At 35.8% G+C, this 25,464-nt stretch overlaps 2 long non-coding RNA genes across 2 annotated transcripts in view; one reads left to right on the forward strand and one right to left on the reverse strand.

The window, feature by feature from the left end:
- Positions 1-5,906, forward strand: part of LOC147842429 (uncharacterized) — a 96,403-nt gene extending 90,497 nt beyond the window's left edge. Inside the window, exons 2-3 of the long non-coding RNA XR_015500100.1 lie at positions 2,528-2,654; positions 5,481-5,906. This is a non-coding gene — a long non-coding RNA (uncharacterized LOC147842429). The remainder of the gene's footprint in view (positions 1-2,527; positions 2,655-5,480) is intronic.
- On the reverse strand, positions 5,439-9,242 carry LOC147835409 (uncharacterized). The gene is made up of 3 exons (XR_015500134.1): positions 9,079-9,242; positions 7,969-8,717; positions 5,439-7,503 (listed from the first exon to the last, which is right to left on the reverse strand). It is a non-coding gene; the product is annotated as an uncharacterized LOC147835409 (long non-coding RNA).
- Between the last annotated feature and the right edge of the window lie 16,222 nt (positions 9,243-25,464).

Raw genomic sequence — 25,464 nt, forward strand, 5'->3', positions numbered from 1 at the left:
AATATCTAATTTTGATACTTTGTAGAACCACAAAGTTAATAGCTTTTAAACTTTTAACCCTTATATGTTTTGTGGATCCTCTTGTCGATCAGTGTGTCTGGAGTTATCCTGACTTAATGTGTTTTTGTCTTTACTTAAAATAAAAATATTAATAATTATAATTAGCTTATAATAATTAGCTTAGTCCCTTTATTAATCTGGGGTTGCCACAGCGGAATGAACCGCCAACTTATCCAGCATATGTTTGACACAGTGGCTTCCAGCTGCAACCCATCACTGGGAAACATCCATACACACTCATTTACACACATACACTACAGACAATTTAGCTTACCCAAATTACCTATAGCACATGTCCTTGGACTGTGGAAGAAACCGGGGCACCTGGCTGAAACCCATGACAAACTTGACACAGAAACGCCAACTGACCCAGCTGAGGCTCAAACCAGTGACCTTCTTGCTGTGAGGCGAACATGCTACCCACTGCGCCACCGCAGTGTAAATGAAATGTATGCTACATTTTTTTTTAAAGGAAAATGAAGGTGTAGGTTATATAGCTGTTAAATGCAGAGCTTCTCTGTAAAGTAACTATGCAAAACACCTGCAAGTTCTGAAAGAGATCAAGCCTCGGCAAAAGTAACTCAAAAGTAATATAGCACATTATTTTCCATAAAAAGTAACTGAGTAACAAAATTAGTTACTTTGAAGGGAGTAACTCAATATTGTAATGGACTACTTTCAAAAGTAACTTTCCCCTACACATTATTATTATTATTTAATAATAATAATAATAATAATAATAATAATAATAATAAAGAATATTATACATTACTGTTGTTTTGCCTGTTGTCTAGAACAGATTTCTAAACATTCCTAATGTCAATAAATGTGCTGAAAAGTGAGTGTAAAACATGAAAAAAATATTTATGAACAGCTATCTCTGGATTAAAAAAAATATATAACATGTATTTTTTGATAAATCTTACTTACTATATTCAGCTACTTGGCTAACATGAAAATCACTGTCATATTTCCTGGTTCGTCTGAAAGGCCCACCCTTATGAGGCTCTGATTGGGCAGCTAACATAATGTGCTGTGATTCACGGATTGGCTCCATGTCACCAGCATCACATGCACATGCTTTGCATCTGCTGTGTAAATACTGTCAGTCAGAGTAGCTGTTAGCCGTATTAGTTTGAATCTGAATCAGACAGAAAATTAAGAGCACATAGCTGAACCTCACGCCTGCTCTCAAAAATAAATTCTGACAAGTCTCTTTTACATATGTTTGGAATAAGCATATGTAAGTAATATAAAACGTTCATAAATGTTTTGCGAATTTGTTATTTGTGATGTAGAACGCATGGAAAGCGGATGCATAGAGAGACACTGCTGAAGATTGTGGGTATTTAAAGCAGTTTGACTGACAACTATGAATTTGTAGCTAAAATGTTAGCGGTGCCAAACAACATTTGCCATTATTTACATCCATGTTTACGTTATCGCTACAACATACTGTTAACACTAGACATTATGCAAGTTATAGATCAACTTTAACAAATAAAAATCCACTGCTTCATCGGTTGGAGGAGTTTTTAGCTGAATCCAGTACGAGATTCTGGAAGCTGTCCTTTGTCAAATCCTACAACTATATATATATATTAATAATTCTCTGGAATATAATTAAAAATGAATTGTAACCACCTCTCTTTTTGTGTTGTATCCTTTGGAAGCCCGAATACAAAAACAGAACAAGCTCTGAGAAAATACTTTCGTTGTGCGAGGTGTGTTCACGTGATGAATGCACATAGCGGAAGCCTTTGTGATCTCATTAGCCCTGGATTTATTATTATTATTATTATTATTTTTGTATTCGCCAAACTTTGTTCGCTTGTAGGCTTGCTAAGCTAACTCTGTAAAATCCAATGTCGCCCTTTGCTTTGAACTTTAAGCATCTTACAATCAGAAATGTTATTTATGTTCACACAGCTACATTCCACATCAACTAAAGTTTAAAACATGATATCAGGGTGGACTGACTCTTTAAGTTAATATAGATAGATAGATAGATAGATAGATAGATAGATAGATAGATAGATAGATAGATAGATAGATAGATAGATAGATAGATAGATAGATAGATAGATAGATAGATAGATAGATAGATAGATAGTGTTTGTTTTTTTACACATTGGCTCATTAATCGTGTTCACCTGTAATTATATGTCCTTAGTTCTTCAGATAGATAGATGGATGGATGGATGGATGGATGGATATATATATTTATATATATATATATATATATATATATATATATATATATATATATATATATATATATATATATATATATATATATATATATATATATTTATATATATAGACTTTTTAGGTTTTTTTTATTTTGCTTCTCACGCAAGAGCACATTGCTTTTAAAATTTGTATGTATTTAAACTAATAAACAAAACAAAAATGCTAAAAAAAAATCATAATTTATGTTTATGTGGTGCTTTTTTCTTATTTTCAGACCTCGCCAGTATGAACCAACATCTAATTTCTTTGCATGGAAAAGATCACTTCTGATATTCCGCCTGACATCTCTTATTGTGCTTCACGGAAGAAAGAAATTTATTCGGGATAGAGCTGATGGTCGGGTGAGTAAATGAAAATAAAATTTTCATTCTTGTGGGAAGCTTTTCCTCTATTTTCAGAGGAAATGCCACAAAAGAATGTAAACTCGAAAGCCAAAGTAATCCATAGGTCACCTGAAATTCACTTTTCTGGAAGTCCATGTCGGAGCATTCATGGATTCACTAAAGTCCAAAACTAGCATGACCCGGGGCAGCATGTTTAGACTGGGGAAATCTTTACAGCACAGCATTTTTTTTTTCTCGACAGGGCCAAAGAAAACAAACAACGGAAGCAATGTTCAAATTTCCTCTCTTTAGGTGGATCAGAGCTCATCCTGAACAAATTGGGTAGAAAATAAAAGAGGCTCCATAAGTCATTGAATGAGCTATACAGGACGTCAATGCAATGGAGCCTCCGAGCACTTCTAGTAGGCAGGCGTTATCCCGTACTGAAATATGGTGCACTCTCTGATCCTAAGCATGTTGTGTCATTTTATGATGGGCTGTTCTGTAGGTCTAATTTTTCAAATAATGTATTGAAGGAGAGCAAAAGCGCTCATGTTTGCACTGGATAATTCTTCTCTTTTTCCCGTGGAATACCTAAACATCCTTTAAAAAGATAAATGCACTTTAGATGGCTTAATGTCTGGGGTTTAGGCTATCATGTAAATTTATAATGCTATAACGTTCTCTTGGATATTTTAAACAAGCAAGTCTTAAATATTTTTGTGGCGTAAATAAAAGATTAGCAGAAATAAAAATTGCCCAAATAAAATAGTTCCTATAATATATAGCTCTGTTTAATATATATATAATAATAATATATATATGTATATATATATATATATATATATATATATATATATATATATATATATATATATATATATATATATATATATATATATATATACATATATATATATATATATATATATATATATATATATATATATATATATATATATATATATATATACATACATACATACATACATACATACATACATACACATATATATATATATATATATATATATATATATATATATATATATATATATATATATATATATATATATATATATATATATATATATATATATATATATATATATATATATATATATACTGTCTTATGCAAAAGTTTGTGCACCTCTGATAATTTTCATAGTTGCAAGCCATAGTCTGCTGGCCTTTCAAATCAGCAAATTAAATCAGATATATTTAATACCCTAGGGAAAAAAGAACATTTTAGTTCAGACATAGCCTTTATTTATCCATTATTGAATCAGTCATCTGCACGTGAACAACTGTGCAGTTTAGCTCAGCTACCAAATCCGACCTCCGAAGACTATATCGAATAGTTCAGACTGCTTAGCAAATCATTGGTAAAACCCTCCCTACTCTTCCTGAACTGTACATATCTAGAGCAAGCAAAAGGGCTGCCAAAATCACTCTGGACCCCTCGCACCCAGCACACTGCCTCTTTAAACTTTTACCTTCTGGTCGATGCTACAGAGCACTGCGCACCAGAACAGCCTGACACAGAAACAGTTTCTTCCCTCAGGCAATCCATCTAATGAACACTTGATAATAACTTTGGAACAAACATCACTACTTGCTTTACATTTTTATACACATATACACTTATTTAACAACACACTTTACATGCCTATTTGCACGCAACAGCTGCACATACAATGTTATATATAGTAATATACCTGTACATACACTTGTCAGTTTATATTTTTGCAATCACTACTTACTTCTATTTTAAATATATATTTATTATCAGTTTTTTTGTCCTGTTTCTGTAATTCTGTTGCACTGTAGAAGCTCTGTCAAACAAATTCCTCGTATGTGTGAACATACCTGGCAATAAAGCTCTTTCTGATTCTGATTCTGAAAAATCAAAAGATGCAATGCAATTTAAGTCTTAACAAAAGAAAAGTGCAAAAATGTTGCGCACCCCAACAGAATAATGGCATCAATATGTTGTACAGTCACCTTTTACAGCCTGTAGACCAGGGATATGCAATTAGTTTGTCACGAGGGCCAGTTCATGAAAAGCATCCCAAATAAGGGGCCGAAGAGATATGACTTGCATTAAAAGTGATGACAAACAGCAATATAACAGCCCATATGCTGTATTTTTGCTTCTTAAGACCTCCTTAATGTTGTTTTTTCTACATTAAAATGTTAATATGTTGTTTAGAGATGCACCGATGCCGATACTTGGATTGGATATTGGTTCAATATATTTTTGTATAGGGTATCGGCCAGCTGGTACTGATCCAAATCCCATTTTACACGTCCACTATATTCTGTGTTCATAATCCAACTAAGCCATGAAGGTAGCTCGTTATAAGGTACTATAAAGTTGTCCATACTATATCCCAAATGTTCTGAAGCCATTCTATAGTTTATTGTGAAGTACAGATGAATATTCATGTGGTTAAATTCATGTTCACTTTAGCGCTTCCTTCCGCTGCGCCTGTCAAACCCGCGGACTGCCAATTTTATAGCCCTGCTGTAGACGCTTCTTATAGTCAAGGATAAGTCCCTGAATTCTTGCTGAAGCCATTTTTCATTGCACAATTTTTCTAGTTCAGTCAGGTTTGAGGGGTGCCGAGCATGAATGCCCTTTTCAAATCAATTCATAGATTTTGAATGATGTTTAAGTCTGGGGACTGGGAAGGCCATTCTAGAACATTGTATCGTGTTTGAACATGAATTACTTGGTAGATGTGAAACTGTGCTTTGGATCATTTTCCTGCTGAAACACCCAACCTTGTTATGACTTCAGCCTCTTGACTGATTCTTGACTGATTCTGTCTTATTCTTCAGAATCTGCTGATACTGGGTGGAATTCATGTGACCTTCAACTCTGAGAAGGTTTCCAAAACCTGTGCTTGCCTCCTTTTCCCCAAAATGATGCACCCTCCACCATATTTTACAGCAGGGAGCAGGTTCTTCTCGTGGGATGCTGTGTATATTTTTCCATAATGATTCAGGCTTGTCCAAATGAGCCTTTGCATGCCTCAAATGACTCTCCTCATTGGCAGAATGCAGACAAGTCTTCTTCTGAATCACCTTCTATTGAGCTATTCTAGTGAAGATTGCGCTGGACTATGGAACGATGTGCATTGACATTATCAGCAGCAAGATCTTTCTGGAGCTCTTTGGAGATGGTCTGTAGTTTGTCTGTGACCATTTTAACCATTCTTCGTCTAGCAAGTTTCCTTCACAATAAACTGTTCCTGTGGCCTTCCATTTACTTACTATATTTCTGTGAAAACTGTACAACCTTTGTGATAGCTTTTTGCATCCTTCTCCTAATTCATGATGATCATTTATCCTAGTTTTTAGGTCTTTAGGAAGTTCTCTTGAGGTTTCCATGTTGCTACTTCAGGTTCACAATAAGGAGAAGCACAACTAGCAATCACATATCTTAAATAACCTTTTCATGATTGGTTGTACCTGTGAGTCACTCAAATCCAAATGTTGTGTTGTAATCAATCAGCATTAATTGATTACAGGTTTTGAAATCCACACAAAAGAGAGGATGCCCAAACTTTTGAATTGCCTAGTTTTTAGTTTCAGTTTAATTTTGCACATCTCATTACTGCTACAAATTTCTGTCTGGAAAGCGTGGCATTATCTAGCTTTCTCTATAAACCAAATCATATTTTACTGCGATCTTCTCTTATAAAGAAAGAGCACATTATTCTGCAGCCACAGAGGGGTGTCCACATTTTTGCATACGACTGTATATATAAATCTCTATAAATCTTGGGACATCAACACAATTTTAACATTTTTGTCTCAATACACCAACACAACAGGTTTGAAATGAAACGAACAAGATGTGCTTTAACTGCAGACTGTCGACTGTAATTTGAGGGTTTTACATCCAAATCTGGTAAACTGTGTTGGAATTACAACAGTTTGCTTATGTACGTGGTTGTGCTCATGGTATTTGGTCTTTATTTCATTAATTTGGAAATGGTTGGAAAATGGTTTGAATTTCCGTTTAGTAAAAATCTTTAGTGTTCCATTTTGATTGACACTAAACACATGCACTATCCAGTTGAGTGTATAAGTCCATGGTGTTTAAGTGCGTAGTATTCAGTGTCATTTGAGACCCAACTTTGTCTCTGTCTGGCCTAAATATTGACTTTGGTCTTTCATTCCAGTTGTCTTGAAGTGAAGAGGTCTCCAAGACTGTGACAGGAGAACCACTCCTCAAACAATAGAGACTTCACGGCTCATTGATGGCCTGCTGGTGCTACGTAATTAAGGGAAGAGCTGTGCGTTCCCTCCCAAAAAACATAAACACAGAACAACTTTAGCTTTCAGCAACACAAGAAAGCTGTTTAAACATATAGAATGAATCAAGGTTCCACTATGGCTTTGAAGACTACACGCAACATGACATTTGCTGTTTGTCCAAACTACTTATTTAGACTGAGCTCAAACAACACAATTTTTCAGTTAGTTTGGGGAAACCTCAATTGTTTTGTTCAATTTACTTACATTTGTAAAAAAAATAATAAGTTAACTTAATTATTTCATGTTGTATTAACAAAAATTGGTTTTGTTGAACCCAGCATTTTTAACAGTGTATACTTCCCTACAAAGGGAAAATGCACTATGTATGCCAGGGGTGCCCAAACTTTTTTCTATGAAGAGCCAAAAACCAAACTTGACTAAGGGTGGTGGGCCAAAGTTATAAATACCAAATTATTACAGTAAAGTTGGCTTGGTAAATTCCTAATTTATTCATATATAAGCTATAAGCTTAAGTAGAAATTATATTTTAATGGTATTAACAATTATTCATTCAGGAATTTTCTTATTGGCTTAGTCCCTAATAATATATATATATATATATATATATATATATATATATATATATATATATATATATATATATATATATATATATATATATATATATATATATATATATATATATAATTATTTTATATATTTTACAATGTACTCACTACAATAAAAACAATCCCATGTATAAAAAATGAAGTTCAATACGGAGTATATGAGGCAAGCTGCACCTGCTTTGACTTGCCTGATTTGCTCGGCAAAAGTCATTGTCCTCAACAATTAAACTAACAAAATGTTATGATCAATTAAAAGTGATGATCTCTATTGAAGGCGTTCGCCCCAACTTTCCGCATCATTCTCCCTTTCTTCTCAGGTGGGATGGCAGGCCAAATCCATCGTTAACATGGGCCAATTTGACCCACAGGCCCTAGTTTGGGCATCTCTCTGATTTATGCAGACACTGAACAATATGCCTTTACAGTTTTCTCACCAGCTTGGGTTTTGTAGTAAAAGCAATTTTGACACTCTTGTTTATCTAAAACAGGACAAAATTTAACAATTCTGTCGAATCTGTCAAATGACTAAAAAGTAGTATAATAGTGTAAACTTCACATTTCTAGTCAAGCTATCCTTCTGCAATCTTATACCAAAAAAGGAAATAAGGGCATTTATAATAAACATGTGGGAGAGCATTACTGTTATGTAATTGTATTGGATTGCAATATGGAGCAATTAAGTGTTGATGTTAAATCAAAAGTAAATTGTTAAAAATGAAATGATTTAATGACAATAATTTGCTATGGTTGCATCTGAATTAGTTACAAAATAACTGTAGAAAATATTGATACATTAAATGATAAAACATGACATTAATTGTACCCATCTTTAATGTAAAATAAGGTTACCTGAGAGTTGCTGATTTATACTTCTGCTTCAAGCATACGCATATGGTCCGACGCAGCATTGACATGGTCGCATAGTCCTCTCAGTGGCTGACGCCAACGCTGATGCGCACCTCTCAAAAACTGTAACTACACGCTACAACGATGTGATAGGTCGGCTTGATAGCTGCACCAAGTGTGCGCAGTCCTGAGAGCTGCGAGCCCAATGGAGCAAGTGTCATGTCCCATGAAAGAGGTCCAGATGTTTTGTGTTTACCTTATGATTGATGTTGTTGCTCGTCCGCCGGTTAGTAGTAGTTTGAGCTACTTGATTCATATTCAATGCCTCGTCCTTCATCTTACCCCAGACATGCTCAATAATGTTCATGTCTGGTGACAAATCACAAATGTCTTAATACCTCGGGCTGTTGATGTTGCCATCCGCTTTCCAGATCTCTTGCATGCCCCATACTGAATGTAACCCCAAACCATGATTTTTACTTCACCAAACTTGACTGAATACTGTGAGAATTTTGGTTCCATGCGGGTTCCAATAGGTCTTCTGCAGTATTTGTGATGATTTGGGATGCAGTTCAACAGATGGTTCATCTGAAAAATCGACCTTCAGCCACTTTTCCAAATGATCAACAAGAAGTCAGGTTATTATTAGTTGCTCTTGCAACTGAGACTGATGAAAAGACTTTTGTCAGGTGGTGTACTGGCTCTTTATTACAAAGTTTTTGTACCATGATATACAACACCATTCTAGATAATTTGTCACTTTAAACTGTTAACAATGTTAATAAAAGTCACTTTGTGAAACTTTCAAGGTTAAAAGTTGTTGGAAGAAAAATCAAGGTCCCATAATGCACTTTAAAAGCATAAATAAATAGAGAACAAAAGCAAAAAACATAGCATAAAACATGAATCAGAAAATCAGTAAACTGCTAATTGACAGATATTTCTTACAGTCTTTATTTATATTTATATTCATATCAATCTTCACCTTAAAAGTTAGTTTTCTTTACTTTTTACTTTGTGTGCCTAGAGTATCATCTCCGACTATAGGGGTTCATATTTACATTTGTCAAAGCTATTGAATGTATCAATTTTAAAGAATGGCGTATAATGATGATCATTTCTCAGTCATCACTCTGAAAGGTCTTTATGTCATTTAGTTTTCCACCGTGTCTCTTTATGCTTACGCTCTCTTAAACATTTGGTCAGGATGAATGAAATATTGCTTGTCGTTTTAGATGACAGAGCTTGACAGATGAGTTCACACTATTTTTGTTGGCAGTGAAGACTCACAATGAGGAGATATTTTAACAGTTCTCACTTACAGACGGCTCATGGGGTCTAAACATGTCAGACGTGATTGCTGGCGGAGGGGACGTCCTGTGAGTTGTAAGTCTTTTGACTGATAGAGGCCTGTCTGTTTCAGGCTAAATTAGAAGACAGGCTCCGCAGGTGTAGTTGTGATGAATAGCCTAGAATCCTGAGCTGTTTCAGAACGATTCATCTATCGATATGAAGCCAATACTGGAAAATGTACTTAAGAGCAGAGAGCATATAAGGCACAGGTGAGCACAATCAATGAATTAATGAACTAATGGGTGTAAAACAAGCAATGGCAATGCAAGAAATGCAAACCATATCTATCTATCTATCTATCTATCTATCTATCTATCTATCTATCTATCTATCTATCTATCTATCTATCTATCTATCTATCTATCTATCTATCTATCTATCTACCTGTCTGTCTGTCTGTCTGTCTGTCTGTCTGTTAAATAATCCATCCGTCCATCCATCCATCCATCCATCCATCCATCCATCCATCCATCCATCCATCCATCCATCCATCCATCCATCCATCCATCCATCCATCCATCCATCCATCCATCCATCCATCCATCCATTAAATAATCCATCCGTCTGTCCATATTTCTATCTATCTATCTATCTATCTATCTATCTATCTATCTATCTATCTATCTATCTATCTATCTATCTATCTATCTATCTATCTATCTATCTATCTATCTATCTATCTATCATCTATCTATCTATCTATCTAACTATCTATCTATCTATCTATCTATCTATCTATCTATCTATCTATCTATCTATCTATTGATCTGTTCATCCTTTTTCCACCATTCATTCATCTGTTCATCCATCAGTCCATCCGTCAGTTTATCCATCCATCCATCCATCCATCCATCCATCCATCCATCCATCCATCCATCCATCCATCTGTTCATCCATCCGTCTGTCTGTCTATTCATCTTTATATATCCTCATCTGTCTGTCCGTCCATCCATCCATCCATCCATCCATCCATTCATCCATCCATCAATATCTACCCACTTGTTCTATCTATCTGTATGTCTGTCTGTCCGTCCGATCGTCCGTTCGTCCGTCCGTCCGTCCATACATACATACATACATACATACATCCATCCATCCATCCATCCATTTCATCAGTCAGTTCATCCGTCAGATCATCAGTCAATTTATCAATCAGACCATCTGTCAGTCCATCCATCCATCTATCCATCTGTCTGTCTATTCATCTTCATGCATCCCCATATGTCTGTCTGTCTATCCATCCATCCATCTATCCATCCATCCATCCATCCATCCATCCATCCATCCATCCATCCGTCCATCCATCTATCCATCCATCAATATCTACCCATCTGTTCCACCTGTATCTATCCATCTATCTATCTGTCTGTCTGTCCGTCCGTCCTTCCATTCGTCTGTCTGTCCATCTATCTATCTATCTATCTATCTATCTATCTATCTATCTATCTATCTATCTATCTATCTATCTATCTATCTATCTATCTATCTATCTATCTATCTATCTATCTATCTATCTATCTATCTATCTATCTATCTATCTATCTATCTATCCATCCATCCATCTATCCATTCATCCATCAGTCATTCATCCAACCATCCATCTATCTATCTGTCTGTCCATCTGTCTGTCTTTTTGTCCATCTCTATAAACATTTGGGCTAAAGATGACCTTTTCTTTTTTCTAAACTAGGATCTACTTTTGTAAGCTGTGAAGTTTGGAAAGATTATCCAATAAGAAACCATAATTTGGCACTCAAAGCTGGTAATAAAAAGAGAGATTTCATACTGACACAAGTTCTGCAGGTGGTGTTGTAAATGAGGCTCTGGACTTGTCCTGAGGGTTTGTTCATGTAAGCCTAGTCCATCACAGCCAGTGAAGCTCTAACAAACGTGAATCCACATCAAGAATATGAGTAATCCCGCTGTGTTGATGGATCCAACGGGAACAGAGTGGAAATTGAAGTTTGATTTACGAGATTCGCTTTGGCTTTCCCTGCCCCAGCAGAATCTAAATTCCCATTATCTGAAAACACCAGACTTTTCACACACTACCTTTTGAGACCTCTTCTTCTGCCATTTCTGCTATAGGGCTTGTCAGGACTAATGAACATAGACAGACGAGACAAGGGGTCTGAGAACTGCGCTGTGTAAAAAACCCTGTTAAAATTATGGTTGAAAAACTGGCAGCAGTGATAGCCAGCAATTCATTGTAAAAATGAAATGAAACATGCTGGATGGCATTTTTTCCTATGCTTTTTTTGGTTAATATATATATATATATATATATATATATATATATATATATATATATATATATATATATATATATATATATATATATATATTTTTTTTTTTTTTTTTTTTCCAAAAAAATATTAATATTTTGTTTAATGTATTGGTCACACTTTATTTTAATGAACAGTTCACACTATTAACAAACCATAAACTAAGACTTTTAGCTCAATAAACTACTAAATAGCTGTTTATTAATAATAAGGTAGTAGTTGGGTTTAAGTAATGGTAGAATTAGGGATGTAGAATAAAGGCATGCTTTATATGCTAATAAACAGTTAATATCTAAATAATAGGCAGGTAATAAACTATTTTAAACTATCTTAACTTAAACTAAAGTGTTCCAAATGTATTTACTGTATTAACATGAATGATCAATGAACAGTATATTTATTCCAAGGTTAGTGAATGAAATGAAATCATTGTTAGTTCATGTTAATTCACAGTGCATTAACCAATGTAACAATGCATTAGTAAATGCAGAACTATGATTAATAAATGCTGTACAAGTATTGTTCATTCTTATTTAGTGCTAGTAACAGAAAGCAAATGGATACCCTGATGAAGGCATGTGTTCGCCAAAATTCATAGGTGCAGTATAATAAAAAATAGCCATATTAATAAAGACTTATTAATATTTTTTTAAACATTTTTCAAGTGTCTTAGATTGACTTTTGCTGTTTATTCTGATAAATCCCTTACACAAAGAGCACCAACACATTATTTAAGCTACCCTTCAGCACTCTTTGATTTTGAATTTTTACAAATGAAACCTTACTGCAAAGTGTGACCATCATTTATGTGCTACATGTGGCACTAAACTCAAATGACAAAATAATGATGATTTTTCACAAGTTTCACAAACAAGACATAATCACCCACTTTGAATGTAATCACTCGATTGAATAGGCATTATCAGTGGTTATCAGCTGATAGATATGGGCCAGTAGGGGCCTTCTGCACCAACTGGTATGCTCAGAAGGCTGTTTTCATCCATCCACATGCTTAATCAGCTATACAAATAGAGAAGACTCCAGATCCAGATCTGTTTTTACATTACTGTGATGGTTTGGTTTAAGGTTGGGATAGGGGTAGACGTTAATAAAATACAACTAATAGGACATTTACAGTTTTTCTCAGTGGCTTTGGTGCATTTCTCACAACACTATTTACATTTGCACAACAGTTAATGCATTTCTCAAAACAATTAGCAGTTTCTCAGTCCTTTCAACAAATTGCAAATGCTTTTGGACATGCATCAATAGCTTTTATACAACTATCTGCTGCTTATGACATTATCAATTGCCTATGTCATGTCAGTCAGTCAATAATCATTCCATATAAAACTAATTGTCCTCATTTCAATACTTGAGTCATTACATACAAATTCTTGAACTATTTGTCAAAATCTGTCAAGCTAATTTTATTAAAAATAAAAAATAAAAATCTTTTTTTTCCTGAAAATGTCTACTAATTTGAACAATTTCATGAATGATTTACAGACCTGTGTATCTTGTAGGTTTAGTTCCAATAGTGGTGCACAGCTCTACCCAAAGGAAATTTGTTTGTTGTAAAATAAGGGTGTATTTATTCTTTTGCACAATACATATTCAGTGTCTTGTACACAGATACCTGACTAAATGCAGTGATGTCTAACTTTACTGTAGTTTTCCAATGGCTGTGCAAATAATATATAGTGCTGTCTTGAGCATTTTCAGGACGTGTCACCAAAATCTAACATTTTTTGCATTGGAAAAAATGAACAGAGTAAACTGCCATGATGAAAACATGACAAAGCCATTTGACTATCTTGTTCATAAACAATGGTGTCAGGACTTTCATCCTGATGACACTGACACTTCCATTAACATGAATGCTTGATTTTGAGGAATGGGCTATCCATTTTGAGCAAGTGACACACTTTTGCTGGTTATCAAATAGGTTTTGCAGTTTGTACTAATTGTTTTGAGAAATGCATGAACTGATGTTAAATAATATAATAGAGTTTTTTTAAAGGACCAAAAAGTGCCTTCATTCATCAGAAAAGTAATCAGTACGACTCCAGCGACTTGACGAATGCCTTCTAAAGTGAACTTGTGTCTTTTTGTAAGAAAAATATTGCAAACTATAAGAATTCCGAACTTTGATGACTGGCTTCTGGTAGTACACGTTCATGAGAGTGAAGTTATGACTCAAGTTAAAGGATGCCAGTGATAAAACATAATTTTTAATCTGGACATTTTTCCATACTGAAGACCAGGGGCCTCATGTATCAACGCTGCGTACGCACAAAAACTTTGCGTACGCCAGGTTTCACGCTCAGAATCGTTCACGTTTGGATTTACTAACAATGAACTGAACGTGGGAATGTGCGCAGCTTCACGGCAGCTTTCTGGCAGGCGTACGCACATTTTTTGTGCGTTTTTTTTTTTTTCATAGGCGACTCCTAGAGGCAGCTGTGTTAAATTCCTCTCTACAAAGTGTCTGAGCCTTGCAATGGCAGCTGTATGAGACGGGTTCATCTAGCAGGTATATAAGGTTCCCATACCATACAGTTGACCAGCTAAACATTAAAGCACAATTTGCAGCAGTCGCCTGTTTTCCCAATGTAATCGGAGCTATCTACTGCTCGCACATTGCTATAAAGACACTATCTGAAGATGAATTTGCATGCGTGAATCAGAAACATTTCCATTCAATAAATGTGCAAATAAAATATGATGCACAAACTTATTGATGATTCCTACTTGTCTTTCTCGTGATAAATAGTGGGCAAAATCTGATAGTGGGGAAAAAAAGAACGAGTTCATCAGACGCTGGATTCATGCCGAGCTCTTGCTCGAACGTGTCAATACATGATTACATGCGTCTTACGAGGTGCTCCACTGAGACTGTTAAGAGTACTGCAACATTTTACAGATATAAACCACACTATTTCTTTTTTTAATGCACTCAGTGCGATGTTCAGACCCAACTGTGTTAAACGCATCAGCTAAACTCTCCCACTCTATTTTTTTTCTTTTGTTGTTAATTCCGGAGAACAAACTTGCAAATAACACCGCTTTTCTCCGGTCTACCTCCGAAAGCAGCACCTCCAATTCACATTCTGTTCAAAGTTTCTCTTTTTGCTTGATTTTGCCATTGCTTTTTCGTTGGGTTTTGCCATTAGCATAGTCATTAGCATATTCATACGGGGGAGGAGGCAGGGAGGGGTTTTGTGCTCGTGCATGTTGCGCTCAGTTTCACGTTCATTCGGATGTACAAAAAAATATGCGTGAGATTCGGCGTATGCAGTGTTTCATACATCTAAATTTTTTCTGCGTACGCACATTTACAGCTTTGTGCGTACGCAATGTTTTAGTAAGATTTCCTCGCAAGTCTTCGTACATGAGGCCCCAGTGCTTTAATCAAGTATTTGTTTATTTATTTTTTGCTTAAAATTGTTTTGGCCACCAAAACTAGGAATAGCATGGTTATTGTGTCATTAATCTCCAATTGTGTTTGTTTGAAAGAGGAAAGGCATATAAATATGGTTGTGCAAATGTAAATAGTGGTTTGAGAAATGCACCAAAGCCACTGAGAACAAACTGTAAAAAATAATATGAATAACTCTCATAGTTGATCAGCTATACTAATAGAGAAGACTCCAGATCCAGATCTGTTTTTACGTTACTGTGAAGGTTGGGTTTAAGGTTGGGGTAGGGGTAGACGGTAATAAAATACAAATAATGTGAAATTTAATAAATAATAGGGCTTAACATGAACATCCACCAACCCGCCAAATGCAGGCAGATTTCAGCTTTGGCGGGTTAGACAGACACTCCCACTGGCCACTTTGGCTGGTTGAAAATAATTTTTAAATTGTGGTTTACTTAAAAGCAGGGTTTGACTATAAGAATGATCCAATATGAGTGCAAATGTGATCTTAGAATCGAGAAACAGCACGACTAACAAAAAAATTGCGTTCGCGCGTGCAAAAGAAAGCAAATGAATACCGAATGAGTGGATGGTCACTCGCGCTAACAGCTGATGTTATGAGCGCGACTGTTTAAACCGTGAGTGTGGTTCCTTGCTTGAAGCAACCATGCCTGGAACGCAACTGTGATTGGTTCTCTTTCATATAGACCAGACAAAAAGTTATGCTTATGCACCCACAGTCTTGCTGCTTTCAAGAGCTACAAATATGTCTTTTTGTAGGCAGCCATGGTTGCTTACGCTTTAAGCAGATTATTAATTGGCCTTAACCGCGTGATCATTCTTTCATTATCACACACAGTATGTTTTTCACCTGCTTTCTTTTGCTTATGATTATTTTTGTTTATATGGTTTAACAGCATTGCTTTAATATGAGATTAACTCTCCAATAATGTGTAGTTAACTGGTGATCTGAGAGACCTTTAGCGAGGACAGATTACTGTGCATATTTTTGATACATGACTAATTATTTTTAAAAGTCAATTTTTTTTCTTTTAGTTTTTTTAAGGAAATGTTTTGTTGAAAAAAAAGTTATAGTATACAGCTATATTTAGCTTGTTTTAACACATTAAAAAATTTGTGGTTGAGATTGTTTGGTGTGGTCAGAGATAAATTTGGTAAATCCCCAATTTTGAGTTCTGAAAAGTCTTGTGAAATAAAAACTAATTGCATTATAACACTGTGAAACCATGACCCATTTGCTTACGACACACAAAGCGTGAAATGAATGAGAAGGCATTTGGACAAAACAAAATCTTAATCAAGTGTTTTAGCATGTCAAAGTCATATTTATGCATACAAAAATATTTTCCCAACAGCAAAATTGTGGCTAGTGAAAATGCAGAGTGGCTAGTAACGTTAGAAAACTACTAGCCACTTTATCTGGTGATCAAAAAAGTTAATGTCAAGCCCTGTAAGTATATAATTATCATGGTTAATCAGCTATCCTAAAAGAGAAGACTCCAGATCCAGATCCAGAAAAGGGCCATGAAACCCCCTCGTTTCAGCAGGGTGTTTTCACACCTCTACTTTGGAAAAGTCAGAAAAGTGGGCGTGTCCAGCTCTGTTTAGGGGGGAGTGTCGGAGGAACTAAAGTGGGATGGTGTGGGAGTTTCTATTTGGGCACGCGCGAGTTTCAGTCAAAATACACACACATGAGAAAGTGATAGTGTTTAACCTACTTGGACATCTGTAGTCGAATTATTTGCCAAATTATTAAATGTTGGACTTTAACTGCAGTTTGGCTCTTTCATTCAGGGAATTCATGCATGCCCCTCGCGACAAACGCGATATTTGATTCGAGGATCTGCTCTAAGCGTGTATTTTTCATGCAATGTTTGATACCGCACGGCGAATAAGAGAAAAAAAACTCTGCATTTCCCCGAAACTTAGATGCACACGGCAGGTAGCGTCAGAAAGCCGCGTGTGTTATTCCGGTCACAAAATGCGGTGCTATGTTTGCACTCAGTGCAATAGTTAACTTAATTCGATACGAACAAACTGAATAAACAAAGAGCACTGGTCGCTCACTTACCAAATCTGTAGAGACAGGACAATCACCAGCAACTAGAGCCGCGTCTTTATGAAGAGGAGACTAACGTTACAAGCGAATCCGGATTTCAGCGTTTGCAGATGAGAACAGCTCTCAGGTAAACAATGTTCCTCCTTAGACACGTAAGTTATTGTTGTCGAGCGTCGCGTACACTGTTAATCCACACGTGATCCAGATGAGCTCTCACAGAGAGAAAATAAAAACGAAACTTAATGGCAGAAAACTATAAAAGCAACACTTCACTCTTGTTTTGCAAACACAACGTGGCGTCTCTGTGGCGTAAACACGGTGACACTAATGAATATTAATGTTGCACAATAGAGCGCGCTGATTGGTTTGAACCAAGCCTTACTCATGCATTAATGCAACACACTGTAAGACGTAATAAGACTCACTCTGGCACAGACGCCCAGTCTGCACGCTGGAATACACGCTATTATGTCATGACCGTGAAGCAGCTTCAAAAATTCGTTTCAAACAGGAAGTACGAATTTGCTTGAAATAACGCAAAAACAACCAATTTACACTTTTTATTGAAATATAGGTGTCCTAATAGTGTTTTTAGCAGTGTGGGACACATATACGACTGTCAACAGCTCAAAAAATGTGTTTTGGTGTTTCGTGACCCTTTAAGCTATGTTTTTTTTTTTTTTTTCGATAGTCGACAGAACAAATCACTGTTATACAATAACTTGCCTAATTCCCCTAACCTGCCTAGTTAATCTAATTAACCCAGTTAAGCCTTTAAATGTCACTTTAAACTGCATAAAAGTGTCTTGAAAAATATCTAGTCAAATATTATGTACTGTCATCAAGGCAGAGATAAAAGAAATGAGTTATTAGAAATGAGTTATTAAAACTATTATGTTTAGAAATGTGCTTCTCTCCGTTAAACAGAAATTGGTGGGAAAATAATTCAGGGGAGATAATAAATCTGACTTCAGCTGTATATATTCCAGGTTATACTGTTTGTATTTACTGTAGATGTGTTAAAAATGAAGAGGAAAGCAGTCATGAGGAGAGACTTGTGTTTGGATGAGGTAATGCTCTGAGCTGCGCAGAATGGAAGTGCAGAGGCGCAAGGGGTCAAACACATTCCCGACAGCGCGCGAGCCGTCCTGACAGTGGGGGAATGACATCATAGCATCTCACTGATGTGCCCTTTTATGGAGGCGGATGGAGCACTTACTGCTGAAGTTTGGCCACTGCACGCACACTCACACACACACAAACACACACTCATACACACACACACACACACACACACACAATGTGATTTATCCATGAGATGGACAGCGCGCGAGCTCGCTTTGGCACGCCAGTCCATCTTCCGAAAGCAGGCTTGTGTTCTTTTTAAATATGCATTCAGTCCTTTTCCTCTCTGCGTTCAGTCTCATAAACTTTCGTGCCCCTTTCAAGTGCCACAAGAGGCGGTGTGTGTGCGCCTTTGCAGCTGCCTTCGCAGACCAGCTCTAACCCTGGGCCTGCTGTGCCATTGTGTCCGCTCTCAGCCCCCAGACAATGCCTGCGCTCCAGGAGCAGCCGTAGTGCCAGCGTTTTTACGCAGCCATGGGTGCACCGATCAAACCCAGAAGCTGGAACCTTCCCCGACACCTGCAGCTTCACAGCACCCTACCAGAACACAGTGTAATCAGGCCACATTGCTGCCTGGCAGAGCGGCGGAGGGTTTGACACTAATAGTACACTAGCGCTGCACTGGCACTGGAAGGCAGAGAAACCAACTTATAATCATAATGGATTACTGTATTGATAGACAGAGAAAGACACTTCTGTTTTTGCTCTCATGTCGTATTTAGAAAAGTACACAGTGTGCCGGTAATAAAACATATTATGCATTAAAATTACAGGAGTTCAATGCGAGGTCTTTTAGCTCTCACGCTGAGGCAGTTATCATGCTTTTGGATGCTTGCCATGCATGATGTTCGAGAGTTGTAGTACTGTAAAAACATTAAAGCAGTTTTTTTGTGCAGGAAAATACTTTTTCAGAGTTTGTTTGCAGGTTTTTGTTATTTGTTTGCATGTTTAATTTAAGGTAAAGGTGCATTATGCATTCACGATGAAGCTTTAACATGCATAAAAAAAAAAAAGATCTCTCAATTAATCTTTCCTATCATTGATTATGCTGGTATTATTTATAACAATACCTCTGATATTAATTTAAAACCTTTAAATACTGTCTTCAATTCTCTGTGTCGATTTGTTTTAAGATGTCCTTATAGAACCCATCATTGTATATTATACGTAACACTTGGTTTGCTTCAACCTAAGTTCCGCAGACAGTATCATTGGTATTTGTTTCTTTTTAAATGTGTTTACTTTAATTTACCTTCTTATTTAAAGCAGTTTTTTGTTCCATTTACATCATCATATTCGCTTCGTCATGTGCAACAGAATTATTTTTTGGTTCCCAGAATTTCTACAGAAAGTGGCCGTAGGTCCTTTCGATACAAAGCTCCTTTTGAATGGAACAATCTCCCTTCCTTTTTTAGGTCAATTACAGTTTTTCTTGTTTGCTTTGATGCAGCCCTCAACTGAAACTCCACATTTTCAAAACAGTTAACACACAGGCCTGAACAGCGGCACTCATGGTCAAAAGGCACATACCGTGTCAAAACAGTTAAAATATGCAACAAAAGCTCGTTTTACCTTCAAACAACACAACTTGCAAACAATTATATGAGCTCTTTCAGTTAATCATTACACAATGGACAACAAAATACAAAATACAGAACTCAGTGTGACTCAGTGCACCATTGCTTGTCATTGTAGCCTATTGCCAATGCCATTGGCATTGTTGTTTTTCTTTGGGCTGTCAAATTTGCCTTTTTGCAAAGAATTGGATCCAGAATAAGAAATGTTTTGATTAAACTTATATTGAATTCATGCCATTTTTCAAACTGTGGCTGAAAACTGAAATACTGTAAAAAAAAAAAATTAAAAAAGCTGAAAAAAGTAATAAAATACTTTAAATATTAGAGAAAACACATGTAAACCAATATAAAGTCAAATCTATTGGGAGTATAGGCCACCATTGACCTCCTCCATCGATGCTGGCACACAACACAGACCTTCCACCATTTTTAATGTTTGCAAGCTGATTGCTAATTGAAGATTTGTCTGAAGGAGTGTCAAACCGGTGCTTCGGTGAACTCATGCTGATCTTGGTAGTGTCTAATGGTTAGGATTAGATGGTTTCTGTTTGGTTACCATAACTAAAACAATGGAGTTTGGACTGCTTGAATGACATCTGTGTTAACTGTTTTGAAAAATGGTGGGGAAAATGTGTCAACCCAATGAGAAAGGGTTTACACATTTGCAAGACTTGTCTTCTGCTCTGCTGGGATAGTGATAATGAAAATGAAGTGGAACCTAGTTTCTTTATCCAGGTCAAAGCAAACAAGAAAAACTGTAAATCACTTCGTCTTTTTAGGGCTAATTTATTTTCTCTTCTGAAAACAACTTGCAAATGTTATTAAATTTGGCTCTAAATTAAACTAAATTAAATTAAATTAAATGTTTATTATTTATTTGCATATCAAAGTGTTTGTACTTTTGGTTATGTGTTGTTGCTTATTTAGGCTTAGATTATGGGAAGTGTTTCAGGTGGAGTGTGCTGCTTGTTTGATTGTTTGTTTGTCTTGTCAAGTGTATGTACTTTATGATGTGTTGTACTCTGTTTTATTTGTGAACTTTTATGGACCCCCTCGAAAATGAGATGATTCATCTCAAGGGGCTATCCCATTCAATAAATTCAAATTCAATAAAATGTCTCTTTGTAGTCGAAAAAGTTTTCTTTATTTATTAATATTGTTATTTTAAAGTCTGGATGAAATCAAAATTTACTCATGTTTTTTGTTTTTTTATGAATCTGTATGCACTACCTGACAAATGTCTTGTCGTGGATCCCAGTTGTAAGAGCAACAAATAATAACTTGACTTTTAGTTGATCATTTGGAAAAGTGGCAGAAGGTCGATTTTTCAGACGAATCATCTGTTGAACTGCATCATAATCATCACAAATACTGCAGAAGACCTACTGGATTCTTACACAAATCAGTCAAATTTGGTAAAGAAAAAATTAAGGTTTGGGGATACATTGAGTATGGGGGCATCCGAGAGATCTGCAGAGCGCATGGCAACATAAACAGTCTGAGGTATCAAGACATTTCTGCAGCCCATTACATTACAAACCACAGGAGAGGTTTGCTTCTTAAGCAGGATAGCGCTCCCTTTACTTCAGCCTCCACATCAATGTTCCTGAAAGCAAAGAAGGTCAAGGTGCTCAGGGATTGGCCAGCCCAGTCACCAGACATGAACATTATTGAGCATGTCTGAGGTAAGATGAAGGAGGAGGCATTGAAAATGAATACAAAGGATCTTGATGAACTCTGAGAGTCCTGCAAGAACGCTTTCTTTGTCATTCCAGATGACTTTATTAATAAGTTATTTGAGTCATTGCTGAGATGTATGGATGCAGTCCTCCAAGCTCATGGGAGTCATAAACAATAGTCTTTTTTTCCACTGCAGCATGACTTTATATTCTATACAGTACATTGTTTATGTTAAATAACAAGACTTTTTGTCTAAGCAAAGTCAAACCATACTGTAATAATTAAATAATTAAAAACCAAGGCATGATCATATTTTATTTTGGTAAAATAAGCGTAATCTAGAGGCCTTTGCATTTCATATAAGCCACTTCTGATACCAAATGATCAACTAGAAGTCAAGCTATTAATTGTTGTTCCTAAAACTTGGATAGGCAAAAAGACTTTTGTCAGGTAGTGTATAGCAGTGTTCATTATAAACTTTGCGTATTGATGCTTCAGAATATTGTACAAAATTATTTGCCCTCAGAATCTTTAATCAAGTACCATAACCGTCCCCCTTCTCAAATTGACTTTTCTTCATGTTGACTATCGATTTCAATTGATTCGTTAGGATATGACAATATTTGGCAGAGAAACAACTATCTGAAAAAAAATCTGTTTAAAATATTACTCTAAACCTGTTTATTTTTCCCCAATTTCTGTTTAACAGAGAGCAGATTTTTTTCAACACATTTCTAAACATAATAATTTTAAAAACTCATTTCTAATAACTGATTTATTTTATCTTTGCCATGATGACAGTAAATATTATTTGACTAGATATTTATCAAGACACTTCTATACAGCAGAAAGAGACATTCAAAGCCTTAACTAGGTTGACTTGGTTAACTAGGCAGGTTAAGGTAGTTATTGTATAAAGATGTTTTATATATATATATATATATATATATATATATATATATATATATATATATATATATATATATATATATATATATATATATATATATATATATTCATAATTTTGAATTTAAAATGGTTTAAAAAAAAATATTCTAGCTGAAATAAAAACAAATAAGACTTTCTCCAGAAGAAAAAAAATATTATCAGACATACTGTGAAAATTTCCTTGCCCTGTTAAACATCATTAATAATAATAATAATAAATTTAAAGGTGGGCTTATAATTCTGACTTCAACTGTACCTTTAAAATTTCCCAAATTAATTTGAAATAAATGCATATTACTAACCAAAAAAATATGTTTTGACATATTTATGGTGGGAAATGTACAAAATGTCTTCATGGAACATGACATTTGCTTAATAGTCTAATTGCTTTTGAAATAAAAGATTAATAACAATTTTATTTTCATTCATTCATTTTCCTTTGGCTTAGTCTCTATTTCACATGTCGCCACAGTGGAATGAACTGCCAACTATTCCAACACATGTTTTACGCAGCGGATGCCCTTCCATCCACAACCCAGTACTTCGAAACAACCACATACACTACGGCCAAATTAGTTTATTCAATTCACCCATAACACATGTCTTTGGACTGTGGGAGAAACCGGACCACCTGGAGGCAACCCATATGAACAGGGGGAGAACATGTACACTCCATGCAGAAATGCCAACTGACCCAGCTGGTACTTAAACCAGCAACCTTCTTGCTTTGAGGCAATAGTGCTAACCCCCGAGCCACCGTGTCACCAGTTTTATTTTTATTATCGATACTTTTGGCTGGCTATTCCTACAAATACACAGAGTACTTTTGTGACTACTTTTGTGGTCCAGGGTCACAATTGTCAGCATCACATATTTATGGGATTTAATTTTTATGCTATTTTGACCTTTTGGACAGTATGCCAAAGTAATTGGCGGTTCATTCTGCTTTGGTGACCCCTGATAAATCAGGACATTAAATGAATGAGTGAATTTTTATTTTATTTTATTTCTTTTTTTTGCTGGACTAACCAATTGGTATTTGTTTCAACTAGGTTATGACTGTTCTAAGAACACTGACACTTTCTGAAGTCTCGTCTGTGATCCTTGAGGAATAAAAAGTGAAGTTTTCCATTTTCTGGCAATAGAATCCCAGGTTATAAAATATTTAAAAAAGAAGTGTCTGCTAAAAGAGGTTATATAATGCTGATGGTGGAGGAATATGCATCTGAAATGTCTCTCTACTGTTTTTGCAAACGAGAAAAGGAGAGTGAGAGAGAGAGAGAGAGAGAGAGAGAGAGAGAGTTCATGCTGGGTGAAGCCATCAAACGACAAGAGATATCTGTCTTTAAGATCGCTTCTCCACCTTCATTATCAATTATTCATTTGGAAATGAGGTCACCGAGCAAACAGATGAAAGAGTCAAACTTCCGCCGTCTAGGAGCCATTCTGACACATTTGGGTTTGGACGGCGTCTGCAGCCTTGCAGATGTTCAAGTTTGCCATTAAATGGTCCTTAGCTCTGGATGTGTTTGCACATATGCCTTTCAGTTTGGTTTGCCATTAGACATGGGCCATCATGAGCCAGTTCTCTAACTGGATAATCTCATAGGCTCTGTTCCAAAACCTGATGTGCTCCCAATGTAGGCACAGTGTTACCGTCATGTTCTGGAATCAGAACGTTTTTTTTTTCTTTCCCTGTTAATTGGCAAAATTTGCCCCCTACTGTATACATATAGATGAAGTCAGAATTATCAGCTCCCCCTGAATTATTAGCACCCCTGTTTATTTTTCCCCAATTTCTGTTTAACAGAGCAGATTTTTTTCAACACATTTCTAAACACAATAGTTTTAATAATTAATCTCTAATAACTGATTTATTTTGTCTTTGTCATGATGACAGTAAATAATATTTGACTAAATATTTTATATATATTATAATTATGACTTCAACAATATATATATATAGGAGTGAGGTTTACCTGCTTAGCACTTGACTAAGTGGCCTCTGTTACATATATAACAGAGGCCACCTAGTCAAGTGCTAAGCAGGTAAACCTCACTCCTCTGACCTCTGACCTCTGACCTTCAGGGCTTTGTGATGACCATTCCAAAACATTCTCTCTGTTGTCTTCAAAGCACATTTGAACTAATTTGGCAGTATTTTTAGGGTCATTGTCTTTTTGGAAGACCCATTTGTGGCCAAGTTTAAATTTCTTGACTGATGTCTTGAGATGTTGCTCCATTTGTACATAATGTTCTTTCTTCATGATGCCATCTATGCTGTGAAGTGGACCAGTCCCTCTTGCAGCAAAACAGCCCTACAGCATGATGCTGCCGCCCCCACACTTCATAGTTGGGATGGTGTTTCTAGGCTTGTAAACTTTCCCCTTTGTCCTGTAACACTGGTCATTTTGGCCAAACAGTTCAATCTTAGTTCCGTCAGACCACAGGACATGTCTCCAAAGGCTATTCTTTTTCCCAGTGTAACTTAGCAAATTTTAATCAGTTTTTGTTGATGCTGGCTTGTTGATTTTCACATGTTGTCACACAAGGAAGCAGTGTGTTTGACGTTTCCCTTAAATACTATTATACAGTTGTGGCTCCAATTAACT

This window comes from Danio rerio, chromosome 9 (genome assembly GCF_052040795.2).
Source record: "Danio rerio strain M-AB ecotype USA chromosome 9, GRCz13ab, whole genome shotgun sequence".
Taxonomy (NCBI): Eukaryota; Metazoa; Chordata; class Actinopteri; order Cypriniformes; family Danionidae; genus Danio; species Danio rerio.